This window comes from Chelonoidis abingdonii, chromosome 26, assembly GCF_003597395.2.
Source record: "Chelonoidis abingdonii isolate Lonesome George chromosome 26, CheloAbing_2.0, whole genome shotgun sequence".
NCBI lineage: Eukaryota > Metazoa > Chordata > Testudines > Testudinidae > Chelonoidis > Chelonoidis abingdonii.
The window spans coordinates 6286719-6298609 of NC_133794.1; positions in this window are offsets into that span (position 1 = coordinate 6286719).

The following is an 11891-nucleotide window of genomic DNA, read 5'->3' on the forward strand; positions in this document are numbered from 1 at the left end:
GTTGGCCTGGGAGGACGATCTGCATTGGGGGATGGGAGACTGGCCTGAGGGAAGATACCTGAGCAGGTAACGTGAGAACCCAGGAAGGGGTGAGAGGCCAGGTGACACCTCTGCCTGGGAAGCTGAACAAAGGGAGAGGAGGAGACGCTGGGGGTGAGACAGTTTCAGGAACAGGCTGGGGAATGGAGGGAAGCACAGACAGGCTCTGACCCCCCAGTGGGGCTGTGGTGCCCCTGGGACCCCAAGATGGACCTAATTGGGGAGGAGCCTGTTGTCTGTACCGGCAAGACCTGTCTTGGACTGTGTTCCTGTCATCTTAATAAACCTGCTTTCCCCGCTGGCTGAGAGTCGCGGGGAATCGCAGGAAGTGGGGGGTGCGGGGCCTTGACTCCCCCCACAATCCGTGACAATTGGTGGCAGAGGTGGGATCTACTGCACCCTGTGGACGGCGCTTCCTGCAGTAAGTGACTGGGGAGCAGTAAAACGAAGGGGGATTGATGGGGACCAGACGTGCTGAAGAGTCAGAGAGAGACGGGGTCAGGGGGTGATTAACCCCTGGGAGTGTGTGACCAGAGAGAAGGATTTTGCAGTAACAGGGTCCCCCGGGGGATTGCAGCGAGCGGTCCCGGGGCGGAGGAGTCTGCAGCTCGACCCTGGCAGAGAGGAGGTGACCTCAAGAAGGGCTGGCGCACGAGGGGTCTCCCTGGAACGGAGGAAAGCTGAGAGCACAGGCCGACGAGTGGCCAGCAGGAAGATGTTTGCTAAACGCCTTAAGAGCGACCTGGTGGAGCTGTGCAAGCAGAGGGGGCTGCGCACTGGGAAGGCCACCAAGGAACAGCTTATTTCCCAGCTGCAGGAGAAGGATCGCTTGGGTGAACCGAGCCCTGTCCCTGAGCGAAGCTGCCCAGCGGATGCAAAGGGGGCCCCGGGGCCTGACATGGCTGGGAGGGGTCAGGCTGCTGCCGAGGACACCCCGAGACCCTGCCCACCTAGACCTGGGGGAGGGGTTGGGGGAATCTCAGCGAATACTGAGGGCTCCCTGATCCTGGCAGCCAGCAGGGGATCATCCCGGCGGAGCTCCCCATCCCTGGAACGGATGCAGCTGGAATATAACAGGGAGCTGAGATGGGAAAAGCTCGAGTTAAGGAGGCAAGAACTGAAGCAGGAGCAGGAGGAATGGGAAAAACAGCATCAGCATGAGCTGGAACTGGCCAGGCTGAGGAGCAGTGAGGACCTGGCTGCGGTGAGTGAGGGGGGACCCAAGCCTACAAAGAGCTTTGATAAGCACTTGCTGCCCCGGCGTAAGGAGGGGGAGGACATAGATACCTTCCTGACGGCCTATGAGAATGCCTGCGAGCTGCACGGGGTTGGCCCTGCGGACAGGATCGCAGTTCTCACCCCCTTACTGGACTCCACAGCCGTGGAGGTGTACAGCCGACTGAAAGGGGCGGAGGCGGGGGACTACGAACGGTTCAAACAGGCCCTGCTCCACAAGTTTGGGCTGACTCCTGAGATGTACCGGAAAAGGTTCCGGAGCCAGCGTAAAACCCGTGAGGTCACATACCTACAACTGGTCAACCGGGCGCAGGGGTATGCCCGCAAGTGGACAGCGGGGGCCCAAACTAAAGAGGACTTGCTGGACCTGTTCACACTGGAGCACCTGTATGAGCAGTGCCCGTCCGACCTGAGGCTGTGGTTGAGGGACCAGAAGCCGGAGAACCCGCAGCACGCAGACCAGCTGGCCGACGAGCTTGTGGACAGTTGGGCAGGGGGTGGCAGGGAGGAGTCCCAAAGGAACAGGCCCGCCGCGACGCAGAAAGAGAGTGACCCTGGGACCTCCCAAAGGGGAAGCATGGAGGAGCCCCTCCCAAGGGAACATCCAGCGTCAGGTCCATCCGACCTGCTCGAGGGGACCCACAGGACATGGGCTGCTATCAGTGTGGCCAACGAGGCCACATACGGGCCCAGTGCCTCAGGCTCAGGGACAGACTGAGCAGAACCAACCCACAGAGGGTTGACTGGGTAAAGACTCAGCTGGACGAGGGGCAGTGTTCCCAGGCAAGGGGGGCTGGCCGCGTACCGCCTGCGAAGGAGGGAGGAGAGCCCCAGGCCAGCATCTCTGGGGGTCTGGATGCTTCAGGCTCCGGGTTTTGGTTTACAGGGTGTGCGTGGGGCTGCCCCTCCGGAAAGAGTGCCTTGTTCCCCTGGAGGTGGATGAGAGGAAGGTCAGTGGATACTGGGATATGGGCGCAGAGGTGATGCTGGCCTGGCCCGAGGTGGTGGCCTCAGATCTTTCCAGAGGGTGGCCAGGGTCAAAAGGGGGGCTCTGAACCAAGAGAGCCCGAATCACAACCCCCCAGACTGGAACGCAGGGAGAAGACCCCAGCCCAGCTTGAACCCCAGGGGTATTGGGGTGGGAAAAGGGCACGGGCCACATAGGCCTTCCCACATGCGAACTACGAGTGCCATCGAGCACCCCCGACCTAAAGGGGGACTGGAAACTGGAAGGGCCTGGGGTAATTCTCACCAAGGAATGGGAGGGACGTTGGGGCATCCCTGGGAACATTGGTGGGTTCGAACTTCCCCAAGTCACTGGCTGAAGTGACCCCGCTCAGTTCAGCCTTGAAGGGGGGAGAGATGTGATGAACTGGGACTGTTCTTGCTGGAGTCTGTGAATGCTGAGTGGGGGGTGTCGGCCTGGGAGGACGAGCTGCTTTGGGGGATGAGAGACTGGCCTGAGGGAAGATACCTGAGCAGGTAACGTGAGAACCCAGGAAGGGGTGAGAGGCCAGGTGACACCTCCGCCCGGGAAGCTGAACAAAGGCGGTGGGGGAGGTGACACTGGAGAGTGAGAGAGTTTCAGGAGCTGGCTGGGGAATGCAGGGGAGCTCAGATGGGGTTCTGATTCCCCAATGGGGCTGTGGTGCCCCTGGGACCCCAAGATGGACCTAATTGGGGAGGATCTTGTTGTCTGTGCCTGCAAGACCTGTCTGGGACTGTGATCCTGTCTTCTAAATAAACCTTCTGCTTCCCTGGCTGGCTGAGAGTCATGGGGAATCACAGGAAGCCGGGGATGCAGGGCCCTGTGTTGCCCCACACTCCATGACACCCTCAAAACACGCTTCCCTGGGGGGGCTGAACTCCCAGCTCTGCCCTGCACGTCCCTGAGCTCAAGGCTTCAGCAAAGCACCACAGCCCAGGGGCTGCAAAAATCTGGGGGCCATGTCACAGCAGGAGCTGCTCTAAAATCACCCCTCCCTGGGGGGCTTTGCCCTGGGTCCAGTTCCCACCTGGTGTCCCCGTGCACTCGCCCTGGGACAGCAATGAGCTCAGCGCGAAGAGGAGGTGACAGCGCGGTCCCCCCGCTGTGGCAGGAACTCTGCAGCACCGTACGTTTCCTGTTTGCTGCAGGGCTCATTGCTTGGGTCCCTCTTTTCGGGGCTGTGCAGAGCCTCACGTCTCACAGCTGGGCCAGCCGGGGAGCGAGGGCCTGGCGAGCCAGACAGCGAAACTCGCCGGAGCACTTGTGCTCATGCTATGAGTTGCCGCGGGGCCCGGGGCAGTCTGCTGCGTGGGGGTTACGTCTGACTCCAGCAGCAACGGAGTCTCTGTTTTACGCCTGCTGTGAACGGGTACTAAAGCTTTTAAGTTGGAGGCCAGAGGCTCAGCTGTTCTGAACTGTCCTCAACCCATTTACACAAGCCCTGGAGCCCCGCCGCCGAGCCGGCTCAGCCCTTCGCCGTCCAGGCCTGGTGTCTGCCCAGGACGCGGAGCGTCTCCTTCGCTGGCCTGACTGTGCAGCCCCCCCAGAGCAGGGGCTCATGTCACGACTGTGAGGGCTGCATTCCAGCTCGGACTGGGGGCAGGGCATACGTTTACCTCCCCTCGCCCCCTTCGCTGCTGCTCGGCTCTGAACTGGGGAAGAGACGAGGACGCTTTCAGGCCGGGGTTAGCAGAGGAACCGAGGGGTCTCTAGTTCTCTTGGGGCCACATTTACACAGGATTTTTGGCACCTCACACTGCAGAGACCCCCCCCCCAAGTCCCAGAGCCTCAGTGCAGGTGCCTAAATCACCTAGGTACATTGTAAAGCCGCCCCCCGCCCCCCCAGGCGCCTAGCTGCATCTGCAGGCACCTGGTCCCCTTTGCACACCTGGTCCTCCGGCTCCTTCCAGAGCCCCTCCCTGGTACATGCAGCAGGGGCCAGGCAAGCGGCGTTATTCCCCCCAGTCCGATCCCCCAGCCCGTGGGGCAGGGCTCTCTCCCGGCCCTTCAAATCAGTGCAGCAGGATGCATGGGCCCAGCAGAACAGCCTCCAGCCCCACACCCCTCGACCACATCCGAGCGAGTCAGCAGAAGCAGCACAGAGCAATTCCTCGCACACACCCCCACCCCTGCCAGCTCCTGCTGGGCCGGAGAGGGAAGTGGTGGGGGCCTCTTGCTCAGACTGTCAGAGTGCAGCTGGATGGAGTCTGGACTCACTTACTAGTGTGAGGCCTGTGCAATGCACCCCCTCCGCCCTGCTGCAGTCAGCACACAGCTCCAGGAAATTAAAAACCACTCCACATTCCAGTGCTTGCCACTCATCTCCTGAGCCTCGTCAATGTTTAACGGACGTGTTATCCTGACCCTGCTCCCAGGATCCCTGGCTAGCCCCCCTCGGGAACACAGGGCGGGTTTGGGGTGCGCAGCTGGTCTCAGAAGGGGGTGGAAATCAGGCCCTGTAGGGGCTAAGTGCATTGGGAGCCTGGAAAAGGAGTCACCCCAAAGCCCCATGGACTCGGAAACAGACCGCAAATCTGCAGGCCAGACTCCCTGGGAGGTCACCAGCCAGATGGACCTGGCTGCTTTCTGCTGTCTGGACACCATGAGCTGCAGCAGCTGAATGGAAGGCCAAGCTGTGACGAGGCGGGGGGAGGACTGGGGCAGGGACCAGCTGTTGGAAGTGCAGAGGAGACCATGGGTGGGGAAAGAGAACCAGGGCATAGAGCAGGAGGTTTGCAGACCCTGGGTTCTGGCTTCTCTCTCTCTTCCGCTGGGTTCTCGGATCCGGCCAGGACAAGGCTCAGAGCTCCCAGAATAGCCCGAGAAAGGCTATTCTTGGGGCTCAGCGCCCCAGGGGAGCAGGAAGTTCTGGGACTCCTGTAGGAAAGGCTGCTCCAGTGAGACTTCCCGCCCCAAATCTGAACCACAGGGTCAAATTCATCCCAGATGCAACTCCAGGCCTGGGGCTGAGCCACCCTGGGAGGAGGTGGCTCTGAACCACCTTTGTGCTCCCTGTGTCCTGACACCATGCAGGGGCCTGGTGTCAGAGCAGTCTTGGGGCTGCTCTAATGTGCACTCTGCCCCAGGGCACAGACAACAGCCAGCCCCTCACCCCATCCCCGCCACACACTGTATACCCCCTTTGTGCAATGTAGACACACCCTGGGGAGAGAGCGCCTCCGGCTGCGCCCTGACCAGCGCGGGAGATGCATGTTGTTCCTTGTGTCGACACTGGCCTGTGGGATCTTTCTGAAATCCTACTGATCTGACACACTCCTTGACTTACTGCCTTGCAGCTGACTCCACCGTGGCCTTTTCAGATCGTCCCCCGCCCTCCCAGTCATTCCCTCTCTCGCCCACCGGCAGGGGCTGACTGGAAATTACTCATGGCCCTTGCAGCAAGCTGCAGACACGGGTGGTGTGTGTGCGATGCCAGGGTCACGAGGCCGGCTGTGGAAAGTCGGGCAGGCAGGGCCCTCAGGAAGGCAGCTAGCCCAGCCCCCAGCACTCAGGCAACGCAAATTGCACCTAGATGAGCCCTGCGAGGCGTTTGGCTAAACTGCTCTTAAAACCCTCCAGTGCCAGGGATCCCACAACTGCCCTGGGGAGCCTGGTCCAGAGCGTCACCACCCTGGGAGTTAGACAGTTCCGCTGATTGCTGACAACCCCCACCACTGAGGCCAAGGCCCCTGACTCCTTGTCCTGCCCCAGTGGCCATGGAGAACAACCCGCCCCCAGCCCTGCGTGTGGGAGGCCGGTTCTCAGGGCCCCTCAGGCTTCTCTCTGGAGCAAACAGGTGTGATGCAGTAGGGACTGTCTGTGTGGGGGACGGGAGAGCCGGTGAGGGACAGGACCTGAGCCTGTAACCTGAGCCAGGTAGGGGGGGAGGGTGTCAGCACCTTTGCCCGGGAAGCTGGACAAAGGAAGGGGCTGGCTGGAGGGAGGGAGTTCAGTTTCGGTTTTGGGCTGGATGGTTGGAATTCAGGGAATCCCAAGCTGGGAACTAAGCTTCCTGAACCCCCAGAAGGACTCGATTGGGGGGTCCTGGTTGGGCCTCCAGGCTCTGCTGTAACCTGCATTCCTGTTGTCCAATAAACCTTCTGTTTTACTGGCTGGCTGAGAGTCACTATGGGTTCCAGGAAGAGGGGTGCAGGGCCGAACGCCCCCTCACTCCATGATAACAGACCCCGGGTTTGTAATGTTCTTCCCAGCACAGATTGGCTGAACCTTCGCTCGGTCCGGCCGCTCTCCTCCGGGCTCTCTCCAGCGTGTCCCCAGCCTGCCTGAAGTGCAGCGCCCAGAACTGGACACCGGGCTCCTGCTGGGGCCTCCCCGAACGGGACAGTCACCTCCCGCGTCTCACATCCGACGCGCCTGTTACTGCGCCCGGACCGCTACTAGCCCCTTGGCAAGGGCAGTGCGCTGGGGGGTCACATTCAGCTTGTGACCCCTGGTGACCTTCTGGCCCTTTGCAGCACGGCCACCGCCCAGCCTGCTCATCCCCACTCGGCGCTTGTGCATTTGATTTTCCCTTCCCAAGGGCAGGACTTTGCACTGGTCTTTGCTGAATTTCAGCTTGTTGATCTCAGACCAACTCTCCAGTTTGTCACGGTCATTTTGAATCCTAATCCTGCCTCCCAAGTGCTCCCAGCCCCTCCCGCCCGGGTGTCACCTGCACAGTTTATAAGCCCACTCTCCACTCCGTTACCCATTCGTTAATGACCATATGGGATAGTACCAGACCCAGGACTGAGCCCTGCAGGCCCTCACTGGATACGTTCCCCGTTTGACAGAGCCCTGTTGAGAGCGACTCCTTGAGACAGTCACGTGGATCAGTGTCAAAACCTGACTCAAATCCCAACTACTGCTCCCCGGTGTCTGCTAGGCCAGGAACCCTCCCCTCCACTCCCCTCCATAGTTCAGCCATGTCCCGCGGGGCCAGCCGCACCTTGGTGGAGTCCCCAGCCCATGTGGGAAGACAGCTGAGCCTCTTTGATTAACCCTTCAGAGAGCAGAGCGTGACCCTTTTAGCTCACTGGGCTAAGACCACTCGCTCCCCAGACTCTGGGGGCAGAGGGAGCATTAGAATGAGGGAGAAGGGCTGCTCCAGGCCATGTCTGCGGCCAGCCTGTGCGCTCGCCAGCCAGTAATACCTTCCTGAAGTCAACGGGGCTGTTTGAAGGGCAGGGAGGGCGGCTGGCAGAAGAGCTGCCCTGTAGAGGCACAGCACCTCTGAGACCTGGTCACTTGTGGGGTGGAGCGGAGCCACGGAAGAGTGCCAGTGCCGCAGTGCAGGGCGTGGTGACATTTTGCCTAGAGATGTTTGGGCAAAACCTTGACTCCGGAGCAAAAAAAAGCCTCTACAGAGTAGAGCAACCAGATGTCCCGATTTTATAGGGATAGTCCCGATTTTGGGGTCTTTTTCTTATATGGGTTCCTATTAACCCCCCCTCCCAATTTTTCACATTTGCTGTCTGGTCACCCTGCTACAGAGGCCAGCAGGAGGGAGCTTGGTTCGAAGGCATCTCCCAGAGGCCCAGACCTGCTCCAGGGTGTGACTCAGCCTGTAGCTCTCCGGGGTCAGGAGGGAACCTCTCCCAGGGGGACTTTATCCCATGGCTGCCTCCTGCAGGGCTTCATGTATGTCAGCGTCAGCGATGGGACACTGGCTAGACGGGCCCAGACGGGTCGGATTTGGAGCACCCGGTGGAGGAACGCGCATGGCTCTCCGCTCGAGGATAAAAACATGTGACGAGAGACCTCCCCATAGCAGCCACTGCTGGCAATGTGGAGCCACGGCCCCAGCACGGTCCCTGCAGGGTGCTAGACGCTGGGGCTCGAAGGACGGGGATGGGGTGCGAGGAGCCCGTAGCCGCAGAAACTCAATGGCTAGTGAATGCAGAGGTGGCAGAGCGCCACCTGCTGCCTGCCAGAGAGCACGGCACATGTGCAAACCTCACATTGGCACACTCTTGTGCCCACACCCTCATGCACCCGCAGGCCCATGCCCGTCACAGGGCAGGTTTGTCTGGGGGGAGACGTTACATCGCACGTTGCCCCCCCATCTGTTCACCACGATGCCCCCACCCTTTGGGAATTCCGGGGAATCATGAACAACGAATGTCTCCCCCTCTACCGGGACCATCACAACGGCCCTCATCACTGCCGGGAGCCGCGGGAGCCTTTTCGGACCCAGGCATTTCACTTTCAGCAGCAACTTCAACCCCGCTGATGCTGGGAAAGCCGAGTGACGTTCACAAGAAGTCGCAAACCAATGCTCGTGAAAGGCCCCACGCAGAGGATCCCCGGGTTCCATCTCCCACAAAGTGCCGCCCTAAATTGCAGCCGCCCGAGCCCTGTCGGACGTGGATACTTGCTGCACCGATAGAACATCAGACTTTCCAGGGTGCAGCTGCGGCCGCAGAGCACAGAGCGACTCAGCGCCCGGTTCACAAATACGCAGGAGGCATCACAGCGCTACACGCCCGGGCTCCAGGCGCAGGTCTCTGGCTGTGCCACCGCAGGGTAAGCTGAGAGCTGCTGCTCTGCAGCTACAGCCGCCACGTGAAGAAGAAGGGTCTAGGCCTCCGTTTCTCCAGGATCCCAGTCCTACAGCCCGTCCCTGGGCTCAGGGAGCTCAGGGTCTTTCCCAGCTCCAGGCAGGTCCAGGTCAGGTCTCTCTACCTTCCCCGCCTCCACCAGGGCTGTCGCCTCTGAGACACAAAAGAAATAGGACATCCAGGATGGTCCTGGGGCCATAACATTGTGCAGCCAGCTGTGTGCACTGAGCACCGGGGCAGATTCCTCAGCAAAGAAGCCTGGCCAGGTGGCAGCTCCTGGTGGCACAGCCCCTGCGTAGAGGAGCCAAGGCCTTTCCTCCACCCCACGCTCAAGCCCAGAAATTCTCTAGCTGCGAAGAGGCAGATCCCCGCTGTCACCCAGCATCCTGCTCTGCTCCTGGGGCACTTCCTAGAAATGTCCAACTCTTGGCCTCTCCCCAGCTCCGCACCGGATCCCTGGCAAACCGCCCACCACCATCCTAGCCCAGGTCTCTGTCGATACAACACCCTCGTCCAGCACCTCCTGCCCCCACCTGCTGCGCCTTATGGATCTGAGCTGGGGCTCATGGGTCCCCTCTTAGGCAGCTGTGCTGGGGTGACATCAGCCCCTCTCCGGAAAGGACTGCGTAGGCTGTGGGCCTGCGCCTCTGGGACTGGCCTTTAGTGCTTTGTCCAGAGAGAGCCACGTGTAGCCATGACTGGAGAACGTGGCTGCATCCAGGCTGTGTTGGAGCAGGAGGTGGTTATCTTTGCCTGTGCAGAGAGGAAAATAAAAATGTTCAGATACATCCGGCCTGACCCTTGGCTACCCTGTTCCTGGGCAATGGGCAGGGCTGCGTGGGCTCTGAGGCCCTGCCTTAGTGTCAGTTAGAGCAGCCTTGGGGCTGCTGTAACACACATTCTGGCCCCACGGCCCTTGGGAAGCAGAGAAGGCCACGGAACAGTGGGCTTGGGCCATGCCCCTCATTCAGCTCCTATACCAGGGGCTGGGAGCGGGGCCTTTCTGCCAGCTCCTGGCTGTGCAGGGGGACCCTTAAGGGGTGGTTTGGCCATGCTGAGGCCGCTGTTATGTTGCTGGAGTGGCCTGAAGGGACCTGAGTGTCGCTGCGAGCGGGGCCCGGGGTGCGTAACCCTGGGAGGGTTGTGCCCCTGTAACGTGGTTCTTGTACCAAGGTGGAGCTAGTGCCCTGAGGGTGACGTCTGTCCTGGGCAGGGCCCCCATACCCCTCATGAGGGCACAAGACCAAGGCATCGTGTCCGGCCCGGATTAGGCTTTGGAATGAAGCGGACTGAGCTGGCCCAGGTTGTGACACTCGTCTCCCTGCTGCGCAGATGCTCTCTAGTCTAAACATAGCTGGCATCCCAGGAATGCCTCTGCCCGGCAGCCAGAGACAGCCCCTGCGCTAGCTCCGGCAGTGGGTGGGCTGGGGCTAGGGGCTCGTGTCTGCAGCTGGCTCCTGCCCTTAGCTGGCAGCTGCTGGGGAGGGGGGGTATATGTGGGATAAAATTAGCCCCTGCTTGGCCGGCTGCTGGCTTCACCCTCCGAGGGGTGCGCCTGGGATTGGGCACCCACGGTTTGTACGTCCTGTGATGGAGCTAGTGTTCGGGGACACCGAAGCCCCAGCTCCAGCCCCAGCCACGGGGTTCGGGGAACTCCACCTCGGCCCCAGGAACCTGCCACCAGCTCGCAGGCTTGTGGGAGTGAGGATGTGTGACCATGAGTCTCTCTGAAGGACTTGTATGTGGGCACGTGTTTGACAGTGCGTGTGTGCATCTGTGTGTGTAAGTTTCACTCTGTGTCACTGTGTGTGTGTGTGTGTGTGCGTCCATGTGTGTGTTTCACTCTGTCACTGTGTGTGCACGTTTGACGGTGCGTGTGTGCATCCATGTGTGTGTTTCACTCTGTGTGACTGTGAGCGCACATGTGTGTGCATGTTTGACTGTGTGTGTGTGTGTGTGTGTGTGTGTGTCCATGTGCATTTCACTCTGTGTCATGGTGTGCGTGTGTTTGATTGTGCATGTGTGCACGTTTGACTGTGTGTGTGTGTCCGTAAGTTTAACTCTGTGTCATGGTGTGTGCACGTGTGTGTGCATGTTTGATGGCAAGTGTGTGCACGTATTTGACCGACTGTGTGTCTCTGTGTGTGAGTTTCACTCTGTGTCACAGTGTGTGTGCGTGTTTCATGGGGTGTGTGTGTCTGTGTGTTTCATTTTGTGTCATGGTGTGCGTGTGTGTGTTTGATGGTGTGTGTTTGATGGTGCGTGTGTCCATGTCTGAGTTTCACTCTGTGTCACGGTGTGCATGCGTGTGTTTGATGGTGTGCATTTGATGGTGTGTGTGTGTGTCCGTGTGTGAGTTTCACTTTGTGTCAAGGTGTGTGTGTGTGTTTGATCGTGCGCATTTGATGGTGCATATGTATCCGTGTGTGAGTTTCACTCTGTGTCACGGTGTGCATGTGTGTGCGTATTTGATGGTGCATGTGTGCACGTGTTTGACTGGGTGTGTGTATCTGTGTGTGAGTTTCACTTTGTGTCACGGTGTGCATGTGTGCGCGCATTTGATGGTGCGTGTGTGTCCATGTGTGAGTTTCACTCTATGTCATGGTGTGCGTGTGTGTGCGCGTTTGATGGTGCATGTGTGTCCATGTGCGAGTTTCACTTTGTGTCACGGTGTGCGTGTGTGTGTTTGAATGTGCATGTGTCCGTGTGTGAGTTTCACTTTGTGTCACGGTGTGCATGTGTGTGTTTGATGGTGCGTGTGTCCATGTGTGAGTTTCACTTTGTGTCACGGTGCGCGTGTGTGTGTTTGATGGTTGCATGTGTCTGTGTGTGAGTTTCAGTTTGTGTCATGGTGTGCGTGTGTGCGTTTGAAGGTGCGTGTGTGTCCGTGTGTGAGTTTTACTTTGTGTCACGGTGTGCGTGTGTGTGTTTGATGGTGCGTGTGTGTGTCCGTGTGTGAGTTTCACTTTGTGTGTTTGATGGTGTGTGTCCGTGAGTTTCACTTTGTGTCACGGTGCGCGTGTGTGTGTTTGATGGTGCATGTGTCCGTGTGTGAGTTTCAGTTTGTG